The sequence below is a fragment of the Papio anubis genome, chromosome 3 (genome assembly GCF_008728515.1).
Source record: "Papio anubis isolate 15944 chromosome 3, Panubis1.0, whole genome shotgun sequence".
Lineage (NCBI taxonomy): Eukaryota > Metazoa > Chordata > Mammalia > Primates > Cercopithecidae > Papio > Papio anubis.
This window is the reverse complement of record NC_044978.1, coordinates 152,098,028-152,119,582: the sequence shown is the minus strand read 5'-3', so window position 1 is coordinate 152,119,582 and position 21,555 is coordinate 152,098,028.

Sequence of the window (21,555 nt, the reverse complement as noted above, 5' to 3'; positions counted from 1 at the left end):
ATGGAAATTTAGAGTCTAAAAATACAACTGGATAAAACCATTTTTGAAAATGAAATAAAATGATTTTCACAAATCTTTGATTAGTAGTTAACTTTGAAAGTGAGGGAGAAAGTTTGAAAAAGGGAGCATAGAAAGAGACAATGGTTGGGATGGATTCTAAATCTTAATATGTACCAATAAATACATATTATTATTGTGCATTATAGCTAGCATACAAGATATTGAGTAGTTTATACATAATTATTACATTATTACATACTACAAACCATTCAGAATGTCTTAACACAGTGTCTTAATGTTACATTTTCTTATTACATTCCTATGCAGTCAATTTTTTATTTACAGTTGAACTCTGCCACCTAATAGGATTTCATTGTTTTGTACAATTCTGTAAATCTCATTGCATTATTAAGTAGTTTTCAAAATATACCAATCTCTAACAATCATTATACTGTAGCCCAAAACTCTTAATTTTATCAGGAGCCTTGCCACAATTAATATCAAATACTTTTTGCCTTTAAAAAAAATCATTATGAAATATATAGATAATAGTAACTATGATACACATCATTTCTAAAATAATAAATTTAATGCCATATTTATATATAAATGATAAAATTAGTTACAATAAAATAATGTTAATTCTCATGAATGACTAAAATAAAATGTATAATGACAATGAAGTAGTCAAATGATTTATCTATTATGAAAAACTTTACAATTAGGAGAAATTAAGTGGTATTTATTCTAAATATATCAAAAAAGAAAGGGCAGGTTACAGTGGTAGCAACTAGAATAAAACTTGTTTAGAATAAATAATTTCAATGAGACATTTGTATATAGAAGAAAGAAAAGTATAATAAGATGAAAAAAAGAAATACGGAAATCATGCCAAGACAAATTACAAAGGAAATGAAGAAAATGAGAAAATATGCTATTCTTGGATATAGGGCTTATTATACATGTAATTATTATGATAGAGAGCAGAGCAGTGACAAATTATCACAGAAAATATATTACCTATATTGAAACCTCTCCACATCTGAGAAAAATATTCAGTGTTAGGTCCTTAAAAGGAACTTTAAGTGCAAATCTTAGAATAGGCAAACGTGAGCAGAGAGTGGTCATGAAGGACCATGAATCATGAGGTTATAGAGAGGTTGTAGATATCAGAAAAACATCAGGTGAAAAAGATACAGACAATTCCCTGAAATAATGTAATTTTAACCTGTGATTTTAATAACATAGATTTTTAAATATTGTACTATGTATTTTTTCAAAAACCTATAGAGATTTAGTAGCAAGAATTTAGAAACCTTTATTAATGAAATTTAGGGAAATATTTGAATTTTGTAAGGATCACCTTTCTTAATATTATGTGTTAAATGCAGTTATTTTTATCTTTATAATATTTACAATTATATTTATACTATTTCCTGTAACTAAACCAGTGCATTAAACATATTCCAAACAGGCTGAATGTTCATGACATATTAAATAAACAAAATGTGAAAAATATGTGATTTGGCACATTAAAGATATTATATATTTAACCTATTTAAATTCCTCTTCAAAATATTATCCTAAATTATTGGACTCTGTCATGCAGATTCATGTTTTAAAATCTTAGTGGTTATCAACTCTTTTTGATCTTGAGTGGGACATTTTGAACTTCCATGCATTCTGGAAAATTCTTCATTATGAAGGACTCTTCTTATTACGGGGTGCCAACTGGCCTGTGTCTACAATTTTTTCAGTACCATTCTCCGATCATTATGACAAAAAAATTCATACGAAGATTTCTACAATTTATTTTAGTGTGTATTAGTGTTTTAGTCAAAAACTACTGTTCTCAACAATGAATATATGTACACTTAATCTTGTTAAAGAGTCTTGTCTGGACTTTCTTATACAAAGCCAGTATTTACTCAAATGCTTTCTTTCAGACAGAGCTTTACCTATAAAGTCTTACATTCTATGTTTCCCATTTTGCACACTATTTTATTCTATCCTGTTAATTTGGAAAGCAATATATCTGAAAGATAACAAAGAGTAAAATTGGAAATATTTTTAACAAAAAGAAAGTCTATACAAAATATTAAGATAATTTAAACTTTGTTAAATTATTTTGGGGAGTCATTCTGTTAATTAACAAAAATAGTAGTGACTAATAACGGTGGAAAGAAGATCAGTGGTCTTCCAAAAACCCCTAAAGAGGTAACCTTCCTAATTCATAATCTTTATGAATATGTTAGGTTACATGCAAAAGGTAATTATGGTTGATTTTAACCCAGTGAGACCAATGATAGATTGCTGATATACAAAGCTGTAAGATAATAAATGCATATTGTTTTAAGTCACTGAGCTTGTGATAATTTGTGACTGAAACAAAACAAATAGATTATTAGTATTTCTAACACCTTTATTAAAGCTAATAAAATGATGACTCTCTCATGGCATCATATCTTTTTCTATGTTTACAATTATATCATCTGCAAACAGGGATAGTTTGACTTCTCCTCTTTTCCCTTATTTATTTCTCTTGCATGATAGTTCTGGCTAGGGCTTCCAGTACTATGTTGAATAGGAGTAGTGACATAGGGCATGCTTGTCTTATTCCAGTTTTCAAGGGGGATGCTTCCAATTTTACCCATTCAGTATGATGTCAGCTGTGGGTCTGTCATAAACGGCTCTACTTATTTTGAGGTATGTTCCTTCAATGCTTATTTTTAAGAGTTTTTAACATGAAGGATGTTGAAGTTTATTGAAAACCTTTTCTGCATCTATTGAGATAATGAAGTGGTTTATATTTTTAGTTTTCTTTATGTGATGAATCACACTTATTAATTTAGGTGTGTTGAACTGACCTTGAATCCCAGAGATAAAGCCTATTTGACACAGTGGATTTGTTTTTTGATGTACTGATGGATTAAGTTTGGTAGTATTTTGTTGATAATTTTTGCATCTGTGTTCAAGGATATTGGCCTGAAGTTTCCTTTTTCATTTTGTGTCTTCCAGGTTTTGGTATCAGGATGATGCTGGCATCATAGAATGAGTTATAGAAGAATACTTCCTCAACAATTTTTTGAAATACTTTCAGTAGGAATGATACCAGCTATTCTCTATACATCTGGTATAATTTGGCTGTGAATCTACCCAGTTCATGGCTTTTTCTTGTTGGTAACACTTTAATTAGTCATTCAGTTTCAGAATTCATTATTGATACATTCAAGGGTTCAATTTCTTCGTGGTTTAATCTTGAAAGATTGTATATTTCCATGAATTTGTCAGTTTCTTCTTGGTTTTCTATTTTGTGAGCACAGATGTATCTACAGTAGTCTACAAAGGGTATTTTTTTATTATTTTTTCTGTGAGTTCAGTGATAATATCCCCTTTGTCATTTCTGATTGTGTTTATTTGGATTGTCTCTTTTTTTTTTTTCTTTATTAATCTAACTAGTGGTCTATCTATCTTATAATTCTTTCAAAGAACAAACTCATGGATTCATTAATCTTTTTATTATTATTATTATTTTTTTGAGACGGAGTCTCGCTCTGTCGCCCAGGCTGGAGTGCAGTGGCGCGATCTCGGCTCACTGCAAGCTCCACCTCCCGGGTTCACGCCATTCTCCTGCCTCAGCCTCCCGAGTAGCTGGGACTACAGGCGCCCACAACCGCGCCCGGCTAATTTTTTGTATTTTTAGTAGAGACGGGGTTTCACCGTGGTCTCGATCTCCTGACCTTGTGATCCGCCCGCCTCGGCCTCCCAAAGTGCTGGGATTACAGGTGTGAGCCACCGCGCCCGGCGGATTCATTAATCTTTTGCACTTTTTTTATGTCTCAAATTCTTTCAGTTCAGCTCTAATTTTGGTTATTTATTGTCTTCTGTTAGCTTTAGGATTGGTTTGTTCTTGTTTCTCTAGTTCCTCTAGATGTGATGTTAGGTTGTTAATTTGAGATCTTTCTCACTATTTTATGTGGAAATTTAGTGCTATAAACTTTCCTCCTAATATTGCTTTAGTTGTTTCCAGAGATTCTGGTGTGCTGTATCTGTGTTCTCCTTAGTTTCAAAGACTTTCATGATTTCTGTCTTAATTTCATGATTTACTCCGAAGTCATTCAGAAGCAGATTGCTTAATTTCCATGTAATTGCATGGTTTGAGTCATTTATTTGGTATTAATTTTAATTTTTATTGTGCTGTTCTTTAAGAGTGTGGTTGGTATATTTTTTTAATTTACTGAGGACTGTTTTGTGTTCAATTGTGTGGTCAATTTTAGAGTATGTGCCATGTGCAGATGAGAAGAATGTATATTCTGTTAGTTTCAGGTGGGGAGTTTTGTAGATGTCTATTAGGTGCATTTGGTCAAGTGTTAAGTCCTGATTATCTTTGTTAGTTTTCTGCCTCTACGATATGTCAAATACTGTCAATGGGGACTTGAAGTCTCACACTATTATTGTGTGATTCTAAGTCTGTTTGTAGGTCTCTGAGAACTTGCTTTATGAATTTGGGTGCTCCTATGTTGGATGCATATATATTAATATTTAGGATACTTAGGTCTTATTGCTGAATTGAGCTATTTACCATTATGCAATGCCCTTCTTTGTCTTTTTTTTTTTTTCTTTATCTTTCCTGGTTTGTAGTTTGTTTTGTCTAAAATTAGAAAAACCACCATTGTATTTTCTATTTTTCATTTGCTTGGTGGGTTTTTCTTAAACCTTTTACTTTGAGCCTATGGATGTCATTGCATATGAAATGGGTCTCTTGAACAAAACACAATGTTGGGTCTTGCTTCTTTATCTAACTTGCTACATTGTGCCTTCTAACTAGGGCATTAAGCCTGTTTACATTCAAGGTTAGTATTGACATGCGCAGATTTGATCCTGTCATCATGTTGTTAGCTGGTTATTGTGCAGACTTTTATGTGATTGTTTTGTATGTTAATGGTCTAGGTACCTAACTGTGTCTTTGTAGGGGCTGATAATGTTCTTTCCTTTTCATATTTTGCGCTCATTTAAGGACCTCTTGTAAGGCAAGTTTGGTGGCAACAAATTCCCTTAGCTTATCTGAAAGGGATCTTATTTCTTCTTTGTTCATGAAGCTTAGCTTGTCTGGATATAATATTCTTGGCTGGAAATTATATTCCTTAAGAATGATAAATGTAGACTCCTCAATCTCATTTGGGTTGGGGTTCCTGCTGACATGTCTATTGTTAGCCTGATGGGGTTCCCAATGTAGGTGACATGCCCATTCTCTCTAGCCACCTTTAACATTTTTCTTTCATTTTGATCTTGGAGAATCTGATGACTATCTGTCTTGGAGATAGTCTTCTTGTGTAGTTTTTCCCAAGTGTTTTCTGAATTTCCTGAATTTGAAGAATGGTCTTTCTAGCAAGGCTGAGGAGGTTTTCATGGACAATCTCCTGAAATATGTTTTTCAACTTGTTTGCTTTCTTTCTCTCTATCTCTTTCAAGGACACCAATAAGTCATAGATTCAACCTCTTTGCATAAACCCATATTTCTTGGAGATTTTGTTCATTCTTCTTAAGCTTTTTTTAAATTGTTTTTGTCCAACCAAGTTATTTTGAAGAGCCAGGATTTCAACGGCCTGTGCCAAAAGTGAGTGGCTGTTCACCTGCTCAACTCATCTCTTCCCTGCGAGTCACTGGTGGTCAGGAATGAGTCCAGGTACATAGTGTCCCCCATTCAGAGTTCCCATCTTCCTTCCCCTTTAGCCCAGTGTCTGTGTCCTGCATCTTTAAACTCTCAATGCCTTCTCTCTGAAGATCTGCTTTGAGTGTGACTGTCTTCCTGATGTCCCAATCCCTTAGCAGGAGATGTTTCTCCTGGTTGCATCTAGTTGACCATCTTGCTTCTTCTTCCTTTTTAATAACTTCTGTCATGACTTCATTTGTCTGTCATCTGTTACAATTAAACAATTAAAAGAATTGTTTACACAGGCATTATGTATTTTCTCAGTTTATAATTCAATAGCAATATATTAAAATTTGGATTTCTGCCTGATTATTTCGTTAAGTGTATAAAAACCATCATGTCCACAAAGTTATTGGTCAATTCTCTAGCTCTTCTTATTTGGCCACTCAGTAGCCTTTAAAATAACTGATCACTTCCTCATTCTCAAAGCTTTCTTACCTTTGGTGACAGTTTTAGTTTTAGTTCTGCTGAAAATTGTATAATTTGGGACAATGGATTGTATCACGGCAGTTTATGAAGGAGGTAGTTCTCAAAGGTCAGAACTGAAGGAATGGAAAGCATGAAGCAGGGGAGAAAAGTAAGGAATGTGACGGTCTATTAGTTATCTGCAACCAGAAATGGTGGCCCAATTTTGCTCGAATCTCTGAAAAGTATACTAAACATCTCCCAGAACGTCCCACCTGAAAGACTGGAGGCTGATGGATCTATGAGTGGCTTGTAGATTACCCCAGTGCAATGAAGCTTACTTTTCTAATCCATGTTATATAAGGATCAGCTGATATCCTGTGGCATTCATGGAGACCCTATGAAAGACATACAGAGCATATTAGAGGCAGAATGCTAGTGTTGGAGATGACTCAGATGTATCTACCACACCCAGGACTGAAAGTGGAGTTGAGCCCAGGGAATGTTTCCAGACACTTCACTCTTGAATTTTCAATGACTTTTCTGGTGATTTCTCTTCTGTCTCATTTTTTTTTTTTTTTGTAAGTGTATCCTCATCAATCTTTATATGATGTAATTTCCCATATTTAACCCTGTGAAATATTTTCTTTCATTTGAAATTCTCCAAAGTTAATCTTATCCCTTCCTGTTATTTTACATACCATATTTCTGCTGATGACTCAAAACTTTTTATCTTCAGGAAAAAAAAAAAAAAAAAGCAAAACAACTTCTTTAATTTGGACTCATCTATAAGAGTACATTCTTTGCATGTTTAAATGAATTTCTCATGGCCATTTTAAACACAACATGATCAATCTGAACTCTTGAAACTCATCCAAATCACATACCTAATCCTACCTTCTCCTTAATAGATAGCAATTCCATCCACTCAGTAATAGAAGCCAGAACTTTAGACATGAGTCTTGATTTCTTTTATTTACCCCTCACAAAAAAAAAAAAATAGTTTTTATTTCTTCAAAGTATGTGTAGCCCGTATCTCTCCTTCATCACTATTATCATTCTATAACAAACAGAAGAAATATTTATCATGTTAAATACACTGATGAGAAAATAAATTACTTTTTTTAATTTTTGGTGTTGTTTCCCTTTCTTCAGGTATTTCTATAATACATGAACAGCTGGTCAAATATATCAAGGGATAAACATCTATCAAACAATTTTTGCTTTTAATGACAGTCTGTCACGTATTTGTATCCAGCAACAACAATATTGAGGTACAATGGTATTTTGCATGCAATATACTTTAGAGCTTATTAAGTACAATATGTGGTTAGAATATACAGCTACATGTTAATTCCTGAATATATATATGTATACAGCCAAAACATTTCACCACGCTTATCTTTAATATAAGTAAATTATCTAAACATTAGTCAGTTCTCATTAAAATTAGTCACATAAATTTTTTGAAAGTAAGTTTTCCAACTCCCTTCAGATACAGAACATTTAGATATTTTTCTCTTTTTAAAAATGGACAATATTCTAGATCAAATATGAGTATTCCTGACAATGGGACTTGTACATTCTATCTCAATAATTTAGAGAGGTAAACTGTTTTAAGTGTTTTCTAAGCAGCCTGAGACAAAGAATAATTACTTTTTCAGGAATTTTGGTCCTCACACATATATGTACTTCAATAATAGTTACAAAATTTTTACAGCTTACTTTTGACAAAGTCTTTAAATTAGATAGGTGAAACTTCAGTTTGAATGAAATCACTAATTCCAATTCCTGCCAGCTATAACACAAAAATCTTTAGATAAGAGATTGATATTTATCTCACCAAAACTTTCACCGCTTTTCCAAGATTTTAGCTCATCAACATAATTGAATCAAAATGTTTTGCTCACAAAATTTTTCTTATTATTCATTTTTAAGTAGACAAATGCTAGATTTTGTAATACCACTTTTTGTTTGATCTTTAGTTTTGAATTATCTAAAGTTTTAGATTCATTTAGTAGCCCGTCTTATGGCCAAATGCAGGAGTTTGTCAAATTTAGGAAAAGAATCTCAAAGAACTGGTAATTATTTTAATAATGACCATTTCTATTCTTTAAGAATTAGATTTTTTTAGAAATTAACTGAGAAATGTAAATATAAATAAAGTGAAATTTGAGTGCATCAACTGTTTCTTCAGTTGCTTCATGATGGACTACTATACACAAAGCTCAAGACAAAGCTTTAAAAGAGAAGAGTAATAATACATTTTCTAGAAAATTTGTAATTGAAGAGAATGAATGGTGAATTTGCAACCTTTTACTTCTTTCATAGTCTTAGGATGTGATCAGCTAAATTCTTGAAAGTTCAAACGGTAATAGGTAAAAGCTCTGATGATCTCCAACTTAGCTTAAAAACTCACAGAAATGTTACCATTATTGGGTTAAAAGCATAAAGCATTAAGTTCTATTAGTGACTAAGTTACTTCGTAGGTTGATAAATTTCGGAAATTCTCTGTCTCTTAGTTTTGTCATCTGTAAAATAGAAGCAATAGTAGTAGAAACATTATTGCACTTGTTTGAATTAATTGATATTGTACATAAAGGACTGTGTTTGTATTGTACATCAACAATTATTGGCACATAGTAAGCAAAAGTATAAGAGAATTGATATGACAAATATCTAAAAATTAAATTAAAATATATCTGAATAATTTAAGTATAAATCAACATTCGTATACTATACTATAATTTTTCAATTATGTCAGAAAGAAAAACATTTTATAAAATTAAACATTTATTCATTTAGAATAACTAATGGAGGTTATGTTAGTATAGGATTATATTATATATATTTAAAATTATTTTATTTACTTTTTAATAGTTAATATATTTGTACAACATAGGAAATTGTGTATATATATATATATATATTTATATTTTGTACTGTAGTTTATTAACTTAAAAAGTCATTTTGGATATGAATCCAAAATGTGTGTACACATGTATACACATACATATAAACATATACATATACATATGCTTTTTGCACTAATGGTTGAATAATATTTCATTGAATGAATGGGCCAGTTTCCTACATATCTATATAATTAGACCTTCAAATTCAGATATTTAAAATTTTTCCCATCATTGATTAATAAATTCAATGGACATAGGTATATACACAAATATGATGGTTCTTCATTAGCACAGTCTTTTTCATTCTAACATGTTTCCACATTTTTGATTATTGCTAATCTTATAGGCACAAAACACTAAATAATTCTAGTTTAACTTAAATTTACCTTATAAAATGAGTTTTAATATTTCTTCATGTGTTTAAATATTTGCCACTTATCGTTCATATTATTCATTGTTCCAGTAAATTGCAAATGTATTCCTTCTCTCACTTGTTACTTATTGTGTAACTACCACGTGCCAGGTCCTATTTTAGGTACTGAGGATATATCAGTAAATAAAACAGATATAAAGGCTCCTGTACTTATAGTGCTTACATTTATCTATTGCATTGTTAGCATTTTTTATTTCGACTTATCAGTTATTTATTATGTTACATTTTTTCAATTTGTCATAGCCATCATATAATCACAAAAATGTGGACATAATTAAGTAAAAAATGTTACTTATAATAGCAAAACAAGATAAATATTTGATAATAAAACTTTGAAAATTGTTCATGTTTATAAAACAGTCTATGAAAACTTTAAAATGCTGATGAGGGACAAAAAAATCAATTTAAAGCCGGGTGCAGTGGCTCACTCCTGTAATCCCAGCACTTTGAGACGCCAAGGTGGGCGGATCACGAGGTCAGGAGATCAAGACCATCCTGGCTAAGGTGGTGAAACCCCGTCTCTACTAAAAATACAAAAAAAATTAGCCAGGTGTGGTGGCAGATGCCTGTAATCCCAGTTACTCGGGAGGTTGAGGCAGGAGAATCGCTTGAACCCAGGAGGCGGAGGCTGCAGATTGTGCCATTGCACTCCAGCCTGGGTGACAGAGCGAGACTCCATCTCAAAACTCCCGAGTAACTGGGATTAGAAAAAGAAAAAAGAAAAGAAAAAAAAATTCGATTTAAACAAGTAAAGTAAATGCCATAACGTTGAGTTTTCTCTGTTATTGTATAAATTAAATAAAACTCAACAAAGTCAAAATAAGAGTTTTGGTGGTATACAAAAAGATCTTACAGTTCTTATTAACAATTTTTGAAATAAGAATAACCCAGAAAAAATGGAAAAGAAATGATAGAGAACCAGTTCTGCAAGGCATTGTTCCATTTAATTCAACAGCCTGAACCCAGTTAAAACTATATGGGTATAGTGGGTAACTGTGGATTACTGTAAGCTCAACCAAGTAATAACATAGTACCTCTAATTACATTTGCTGTGTCAGATATGGTATCTTTGCTACAGAAGATCTATGTAACTTCAGACATATGGTATGTGGCCATTGATTTAGTAAAGTTTCCTTTATTTTTTCTTCCTAATCAAAAAAAAAAAAGAGATGGGAAACCATGTGCATTTACATGCCATGGAAAGAAATATACATTTACCATTTTGTTGCAGAGTTTTGTTAACTCTGTTGTCCAAAGTCATAACATAGTCTGTTGACATCATATCTCTGTGAGATATGACAATGATCTTCTATATTAATGACATATTTTTCAGGTTGGATGACTAAGAAGTGGTTAAATAAGAGGACTTTGTCAGACATCTGAGTTCCAGAGGATGGGAGATTAACTATAGAACATTTTCAGGGATAGACCATATCTATAAAATGTTAGGGATCTAGTGGTCAGGTGCATGTGGGGACATCCCCTCCAAAGTAAAAGACAAATGCTTCCATCTTGCAAGTCGTGAACAAACAAAGGAAGCACGAAGCCTGGCAGGCCTTTTTGGTTTCTGAAAGCAGCATTACTCCACAACAAAGATTACTGTTGTGACTCAGAAGCCATATGATGTGAAAGCAGATACCTTTGAGAGGAGCTCAGAGTAGAAAAGTGCTCTGTCACATGTCCAGGCTTTGCCGCATGTAGTCCTATTGCTTGGATCATAAGATCTGGCAAACCCTAAGCTGTGGGAAAAGATGCCAAGTCCAGTTTATACCAAGCTTTAGTGGAAAAGTTATAGAATTTGATTATTAGTAAATATCTGCAACTAAAAACTCTGTCTTGGCATTTGCATACAAAAACTTCAATCTGTGACAATAATTTGTATGTGACAAAAAATATAGATTTTTTAATTAATATGTGTTAAATAAACAAATGGGTATATTAATGAATGAATAACACTGGTTTGATGGTTTTATAATATGTCATTGTAGATAGACTAAACTACATTATCAAAATTCTCTTTCTTGTATGTTTCTAGTTAGGGTAGGCCACAAGAGATTCTTGTGGAAGGCAGAAAGAAAGAAGCAGCCATTTTATAGTTAACACATGATGCTCCTGATCTGTGGGCCCACTGTGGGAACTGTGATTGCTCTAACTTCCCAGAAATATTTTCAGTTTTCCTAGCTCCTCAGTTTGATGTGGATGTTTTATTACCGTGACAAAGGCGCTTGCTTCTGCAGGATAACCTTCACCAGGATCAGACACCAAGAACAGATGCAAATTTCAATCTGTACTATTGGGATTTCAGCTTTTGCCAGCAGGATTCCAGCACATTCCTAATCTCCTCTTTCCTTCTTATTCAGCCCCCACAATTGCATAAGCCAATTCTCAATCACAGATGTATGTATCTATCTAATACATATACACACACACAAACATATATGCAAATATGCACAAGCATATTATAACATATGTGTGTATATGTGTAACAGATGTACAAATCTATTCAATGTATACACCCATAAACATGTATACACATATACACATATATGACATACACATATGCATACATATTGAATAAACAACATATACATGTGGATGAATAGATAGATAAACAGATAGATATATTTTTCTGGTTATATTTCTTTGGATGAACCCAAAAGGAATCAATGAACAAATCAACTTTAGGGATCATTCAAACATAGGATGTCTTGCACGATGTTAGTGGAAAACCTTCCACTAACATTTGAAGAAGTACCGTGCACTTCTTCAAAATATGAGGCAGATCACATTACTCTTTTCCACTCACAGCACAAGCCCTAAGCCCTTACAGTGATCTACACAGCCCTACCTGATCTGATTCCCCATTATTCCCTTCACCTTGCTGACTACCCATCTCCAGCAACACAAGCTATTCCCAGTGGTACTGACCTTCTCCATCTTTTTCAAATTTTACACATATGTATGGCTCAGAGGCTTTGCACTTCATGATCTTCTTAATCCCTGGAGCTCAGTGCTCACAGATATCCATCTTCATGTCTCCCTCTCTCCCTCCCTTCAAGTGACAGGTCCAATGTCCCCTACCCAATCACCTGTATAAAATAGCCATTCTGTCATTATTCATTTTTTCTCCACAGCATTTATCTCCATCTTATAAATAATGTATCTATTTGTTTACTTATTTGTTATCTATCCCAACTAGAATTAAAACACCATGAAAATGTAGACATTGTCTATTGTTTATTTTTGTATCTGCAGTGGCTACAGCAATATCTAGCATTTAGCAAATGCTTAATGATTATTTTATTGAATGAATAAATGAATGATAATATGAATCAAAATTACAAATAAGGACATTTTTCTTTACAGATACAATTTTGCGTCTATGGCTTTGACCTAAAATATTATATTCTTCAAAATTTACTTCAAGGATATTATTGTAGCAAAATTTGTAATACTCAAAATGAAAGAACACTATTAAATACTCATCAACTATTATGTGTACCTTGTCCCACTATTTGATGGAGTTTAAGTGGCTTTTTAATGACATGGGAACATTTCCTTGATATTTTATTAAGTGAGGAAAGCAGTTTATGTAAAATTGTGCCAGGATCTTAAGGTTGTTAGAGTGAGACTTCCTTTTTTATTTTGTGCATGTCTATACTGGCTAACCTTACATTTATTTCGTACATGTCTATACTGGCTAACCTTACATTTATTATGCTTTCCTTTCATATTATGGTTTTACCCTTGAATTCTTCCTATGGGCTTACTTAAAACATATACACACAAGGAGACAAACATTTGCTAACACACTAAATCTCTCAGTATATATGAATACCAATGACAGTGGTGCTGAAGATAATAAAGAGATGGGCTTTTTGAGAACAAGACAACGTTTTAGTCCCTGCTTCACTCCCAGCACTCATAACAGCTTTGTCTTAGACTAGATATTTAACAGATATTTGCTTATTATATTCTTGAAATATCAGTCCAGCATATTAGGTAATGTCACAGAACGTTTCTTCTCATATTTATAATTTGCTTTTCCTTTCATTTTCATTAAAACACACACAGGCACACACAACACAGACACAATGAAAAGTTATTCTGTTCTCTAAATAAAAATCACTAGCTGTAGCGGAATCCCAAGAGAGAAAATACAATGACTACAAATACAGCAAAGCTCTCGGGGGAACTTTTGACTCAATTTTCTAAGAGTGGTAGAGGAAAAAAGAACAGAGGTCTTTCAAGTTCTGGGGGGGAAAAAATCCCAGCCACTCCCTGGAGAAATGCTTGTAGAATGGGCACTACTTTTGTAGTTTTTGAAGCCTGTCTCCCCCAATCTACTACTGCTGGCACTGCCCATTTAAGTGCACCATGACTGGCTTTGAAGGAAGAAAGTCAGGGAAGGTGAACACCAGCTTGAAGTCCCCAAACACAGTATTCGTATGGACCTGATCAAAAAGAAAAGAAATCATTTCAGGTTTGAGGGACTGCTGCTGAGCTACTGAGACTAAAGGAGTCTAAAAAGACAGTGGATTTGAATGGTAGAAGTTATACTTTTATTCTACCACCTTCTGCATGGGAATTCATTTTTGAACAGCTAAAAAGACTTCACTATTTACAGGTTTTAAAAGAGTATTGCAATTAGGTTTTATTATTTTGGGGGGGCCCTAGATTCTTGTGCGAGACTTCTGTTTTCCACATTGATAAACTAGAATCAATAAAAATTATATCGAAATTTTTGAAAAACCAAATATTGAGTGATATGACTATTTTTTCTGTGTTATTAACAAGAAAAATTGATCATGTAATTTTTAACAGTTGCTAGAATATGATTAAATCTCCAATATTTAATGATTTATACAAAGAGTTATAAAACTGCAAATGTGTGAAATTAAAGTGGTGAATATTATTGAAATTCTCCAATATATTTTACAAATCTAAGAATTTTAAAGGATTCTGTTGGCTATTTCATATTTGAAAGAACATAAATTATTTTACTGTTAATAAGTAACATTAAATAAATTTTATTCTACTACTCTTTCTATAATTTCAAGATGGTTTCATATTAAGATAAAATATTTTTAACATTTTAATATTCTTTACCATTATTTATAGGTATTTATATTCACATTTTGTTTCATTAAATTACTAAAGTCTCTATCAGCCAGAATGGAGAGATATATATGCCCACATAGAGACTTGTACTCAAATGTTTATAATAGCTTTTTGTCTAACAGCCACAAGAGAAATAACTAAATACACATGAATGAGTATTGAGACATACTACTGAGTCATAAAAATGAACAAATTAATTGTGCACGCTATATCGCAGATATAACTTAAAGTCTATTCTGAGTGAAATAAGGCAAACAGGAAAAAAAGTACATTCTGTGTTTTTTTATAAGCTTCCAGAAAATGCAAGCTAACCTATAGTCATGACAAAAAGCAATCATTGGTTACCTAAGGGACAGGAGAGAAGAATTACAAAAGGTTATTAGGACACTTAGCAAGTGATGTAACATTGTTCTTATTTCATTGATGTATTAAAGATGCAGACACACATTAACATTCAGTAATGTTAGCAGTTACTTTAAATATATACAGTTCATATACATTATTTGTTTATGAACAGTTTTTATAGTTTTATTAATTATACCTAAAATTGTACCTTAAGGAAAGCTGTAAAATGGATGCCATGTGGAAATATTTTATTTTACTTTATATCTATATGTAAATTTCTAAAAAGGTTAAGCTTATTTCGTTAGTAAAGTAGTCATTATCACATTTCTCATATGTGATTGCACATTTCTGTTCACAGATGTCTTGCAATGTATCATCCTTTTATAAGTTTCTAAAATCAATCAGTGTAGCAAGTACTATTACCCACAAAATAGAAAACGTAACTTCTAACCTGCTAATGATGAGATTTCACAAGCACATTTAATTCACAAACATGAACTTTGGGAAAAAGAAAGAATATTGCTCTATAAAAAAATAGAATTGCTGATTTATTTTCCACTCAAAAATGTGCTGCCAATTTCTTCATTAATATTGTTCTAACTTTGCAAAGATAATGTTTTCTAACCTTTTTTGTTGAAAGCAGCTATGTGATTCAAAGTTAAGCAATTATTTCACTGACTAATAATTTATTTCTAGCAAAAATGTAGCAACTTGATAAATCTTAAGTAAATAAGAGTGCAAAATATGATTTTATTAAATTTAATTTCTCCTCATGGCAAGTTTTTTTTCAAAGAAGCAATTGTGCTTTGTTCATATTATCAAGATCATGAATTCCAATTATAGTGACCTCTAATGGAGCAAAACTTCTAGAAAGGGTTTCCTAATTGAATAAATAAATTGCACAAGAGTGTACATCTAATTAAACTATTAATATTTTAATCAAATTTAATCAAAATAAATAGAAAATCACAAAATTAACAGAAATTTAGGAGCATTAGTAATTGTATTGGATCATTTGGTACTTACTGGGAGAAGCAAAATCTTTTCTCTGTTATATCACATTTCAAACAACTGGAACAACTGTTTCAAAATCAGCAAAAACGACATAGACTTTGCTGTAAATAGTATCGAAAAGAACACAAAGGGTGGCCTTATTACCAAATTGAGAGAATACAAAGTGTTTTCTTAACTGTGGTGTGCATGTGAAAGCAAAATCTATATTTTTAGCTGAGTGGCAATTTCATTCACAGCATTTGATTACATGTCATCTATGTCCAACATTTTATTTTTTGCCTAATTCATATTTTACCCGTATAATTGATTTAAGTCAATAGTGTATCTTTCAGATGAAACTAGAGTCAAGCAAACTTGCCCGGGAATATACAGAAATTTATTCTACTTCTTAAGGGTCTTCTTTTTTCCAGTTTTCCCTTGCTGCAGAATTGCAGCACAATTCAGCATTCTACAGCTCCATCTTGTGTCATACAATTATTTTAAATCCTTTTCTTTTCCTCTGAGCTGGATAATTATGTTTCTGTTCTTTGAGGATACAGAACGATGACAAGGTGGGCTAAATGTAAGTGCTTGGACAAACATTATGAACAAGTGTTAATAACAGCCAGATGGGAGGTGCAACTAATGTGCAATGCACTTGCTGCTCTTCTGATCATGTTCGCTGGTGAACGGCTTATCATTGAAACATTGGCATAACCTTGTCTGTCTGTCTTTTTTGTTCCAAGTTCACGTGTGACAAGGACCATCAGTAGAGCATTACAACGGCCAGCTGCTTTGGTCTGCAGCTGTAGGCAACACTAATTCTTTCTCTTTTCATTCATTCTTTTAACACAAAATTGGTCTTGACAGTGCATTTTTATAATCAGTGTGTTCACTTTTCAGTGTCGCCAATTTTTTACACATGACATGCTGGTTAGTTTAAGAAATTGATATTGTTCAGAGAATTGTTTTTCTAGTGTGTTTACTGAGTTGAAATAAAAGTTAAAAAGCCTGCATAGTTCAGAAAAACATATCCTGAGAGTCCTTGAGTTGGGGCCACTACAGACGGAAGCTGAAAGCACAGATTTTTGTCAGTGGAGCATGAAGATGACTAAAACAGTGACCTCAATCCAGCATCTTAAGCAGTCTGCCTGTGATAGCAATAGAAATTGCTATAGGCAAATTATGTGCTTTTTTCTTTATATGTCAATTTCCTTTTAAATTGTATATAATTACATTTAGATTTTTTTAGAAAGTCATTCATTAACAATTATATATATATACACACACACACACACATATATAGAACACACTGCGTGTTTTTCACAAGAATAATATATTTTTTGCCGTTCAAATATAAACAACACTGCTACCAAAATCTGAATAAGATATCCATTAAAGCACATTCTAAATACTGAAAGTTTTTATATAGAAATATGATTATTTCTTATAGCTAATATCACTCATAGGAAAAACAAGAAAAAAATTTAATAACATTTGTCAAATAAGCAGTGCCATTACTTAAATGTGTATGTATGTCATACAGGAAGACAGCTAATGATTTTGTTTAATTTCTGATGGCATATAAATTAATCCAGAAAAAAATATTGGTTATTTTAATTTTTGTACTTCAAAGTCTGAGCTAAATTAAAAGGGAACTCTTGTTATAAAAATATTTATTTATTCATCTATTCCCCCTTTCATTTATTCTCTAACAGATTTTTAAAAATGAGCCTTTAAAATATACCAAGTAATATCCTAACTGTTGAAGACAGAGTAAAAAGAATTTAAAAAAATCGTTTGCCCATCATTCTTAGCAAACTAACATGGGAAAAGAAAACCAAAATCCACTTGTTCTCACTCATATCTGGGAGTCGAACAGTGAGAACACATGGACAAAGGGAGGGGAACATCATACACCAGGGACTTTAGGAGGGTGGAGAGCAAGGGAAGGGAGAGCATTAGGACAAATATCTAAAGCATTTGGGGCTTAAAACCTAGATGATTGGTTGATGGGTGCAGCAAGTCACCATGGCACATGTATGGCTATGTAACAAACCTGCACGTTCCACACATGTATTCCAGAACTTAAAGTAAAATTTTAAAAAAAGAAACGGTTTGCAATGTCAGACTCTGTGTGTATGTGTATATAGCTGTGTGTATACACATATGTGTTTGTATGTGTGGTAATGGTTGTGTGTTTGTATGTAGTTGAGTGCTTTCTGTGAACAGACAAAAAAAATTTATGTTTCATGGTAAATCATTGTCTTAACTAACCTAAAATTCATTGTAAATAACTATTTAAAACTTTGGCAAAAACGATTAGATGAAAACTCTTGAAGTTCTTTAAATTGTCAATGATTCGCGATATCAATCTCACTGAGAATTAATTCCAACAAATATTGCTTATACTATTATTAGTTTTATCTACATCAGATTTTATTGGTATTTAAAATAATAATGAAACATTTAAATGTATTCTATGCCACAATCTCTATAAGGGTTACTTATTAACAATATTTAGGCAATGGAAAACTTCAATGAGTTATTTCTAAATTTAAAATTTGTCCCTCATCTATGTGCAAAAGCAATTGAAGCAACTCACATTAAATTGCAATGCAAAATGATCATATTAAATAGCAAAACAGAAAATATATTTTCTCTCCCACGAATTATTTAGTAATCAAGATTTGCCAACTCATAAAAAGCAGTTTTATTTTGTGAGAAAGGTTTAAAGTGCTTCTTTAGAACTACATGCATTATCTTGAGTGTCTACATATTTCTCATTTTTGTTTTAAATGTGCTATACATTTATAGAAACCTTGCAATTGTAATGCTGCCTCAACATTTATGGAAAATTTTGAAATGTGGAGAAAAGGCATTAAACTGGTAAAAACTTTGATGTCCAGCCAAGGCAGCAATATAGATGAAAGAAACAAGAATTGTAAGAGGAAAAAAGTGGAGCAGGGTCTGCTCTATGCAACATGAAAAGAGCTCAGGTAGGCAATGTCTACTCTATTTAAATGAACAACATGAAAAAAAGTTGTATCACTTTCCACATCTAGATAGTCCCTGAGTAATATTTTAGTGATGTTGATAATTCTCATTGAATTTGATTTTCATCTTCAAATTTCACGAGAAAATATCACATCCATAAGACACACGAACGAACATCCTCTGATCTTCTGCTATTTTGTACTCAAACTATCCTTGTTTCAAAACTTAAGAAAGAATAGTAATCTAATCGACTAAAATATTATAAAAATCTCACCAATAGTCACTGTAATATACTTATGTAGGCCAAAGCAATTCTTGATAGAATATCCTAAGATTTCCTTAGATCTGCCAATAGCAAGTTCCACTGATGAGGCTACAGCTCACCTTGACCTGACTGCATTTTGCAGAAGGAAGAAAATGAATCATATCTTGTTTCTTATTTTAATATCCCAATTATTTGGAAATACTTTAGGTTTCTAATATTGAACCTATTACTTTGTATTCTGTCAATTAAAATTTAAGAAAGGATCTAAAAGTCTGTAACACATTCAACAAATTTAGAGTAACTTCACAGTGCACATAATTCAATTTGCCTGACACATCCCAATTTTCTCTCAGTACAATTTTTTTTAAACAAAATATGTTTTAGTGCCTTCTACGTGTTAGAAATATTTCAAGAAACATTTAAAATACAGAAGTAATACAGGTTCTGTGTTTAGGAACTCACAATGTACTTAGAGAGAAAAAGAAGTAAACATACACATGTTTATATCAGGTACAGATATTGGTGATTTTTTTAAAAGAAGCTAAGCTCTGTTTGAAAAAATTCAGAAATAATAAACTATAGAGATATTATTTAAAGTTTGACTTTGATGTGTATTTTAAAGAATTTAAAGCAATTCACTTTCTTAATTAGTATATACAAATGAATAAATGATATAGAACATTTCCAAATACAAATAGCTTGAGACTTAGATTTGTTTGTTATGACTAGTAATGAGCAATTTCATTTTGATACGAGTTCTTCTTTAATTTGAGGTTTAGTCAATATTATAAAAGTGTCCTATAGACTTCCCCTCTGTCAATTCAGATATATAAGTAGTAAAATCCCAGAATTTTAAGGTGGCCAATGAAATGCACACACACACACACACACGCGCACACACACACACACACACGAACTAGAATTAATATTGGAACTTAATAGTATTTAATGGTTTGGAAGCCAGTTTTACATAATTCATCATTAAAAATAAACAAATGTACATTTGGCAGCATAGAATTACTTTCCAGTGACAAATGTATGTGTACAGGCAGAGCATTTTAAACTAAATTCTTAGTTTAAAAATATGACTTGTATATTACTTTAGATGCTGTAGGACTTAATTACCCTTTCAGTTTTCACTAGAAAATATCTCTATATAGGTTGTAAAATTTTCTTAAGCTAAATAACTGCTGAATCATTTTCTTCTTTAAGCAAAGATAGCCTTTTCATTTTCACTTATAGAAAACAGCATTTTCTTTAGGGATTGAGTAAGTTTCTTATTCTTTTTCAACATTTTAGTCTACTGCTGCTTTTCTAAAAATGAGAATTGAATAATAAGCTAAAATTGCTTTTTTTGTTTTATCATATAAACTATATATGGTTTCCTTCACAAATGACTTTTAAAAATACTTCAACTGATACTCTCACAAAAAATCTATTTCTTTACAGATATATATTTACATGCTCTTAAAAATATAGCCTTTGTTGGTTTCTAATTCGCCAATATAAAACTTCTGATTTAACTGAATAATTTGCACAATTCTAATATAATTTTCTTAGATTATAACTTAATTTAAAATATCTGCAGAGCAAAAAGGCACAGAGATTGATAAATACATTTTGGACATGTTGCCTTTAAAAATGTCTACTATTCAAATTAAATATAATGCCAAAACAACATTTGCTAAAGCTTAACCAGGGACAATAATTTACAACATAAGCTTAACTTTGAAACAAAACAAAACAAAACAAAACAAAACAAAAAAACAGAACTTGTTCTAAAATGAAAAAATACTATTTGACTTGAAATTTGGAATTTTGAGCAAATAACTTTGTTTTAGAATTACATTATGCTATTATTTACCATTGGGCAAATTCATGACTATTCATGAAGTAAATTAGTTTCCCTGCACCATTCACAGGACTTGCAATATAGTAAGGATTCAATAATTGTTTCTTGTTTAATGGAAAAAAAAAAAAAGAATGAATTTATAGTAGCTAGTTACTTTTTATTTTTAAATTAACAAATTTAATTTTTTGAACAGCTGTAGGTTTAGAGAAAAACTGAGTGCAGAGTACAGAAAATTCCCTTATATCTATCCCACTAACATATGGTGTATTTGTTGATATTGACAAGAAAATATTGAAATGTTAACTAAAATCCTTGATATATATTTGGGTTCCCCTTTCTGGTTGTATATTTTGGGGGTTTTGAAAAATGTATAATAGCATGTATTTACTATATTTAACTATATACACGCATTATACATTTGCACAGAATAGTTTGACTGCCAATCAGTGGTTACCAAGGACATAGGAGGGGAGGAAGAGGGATTAATAGGTGGAATACAGGGATTCACGGTATCCA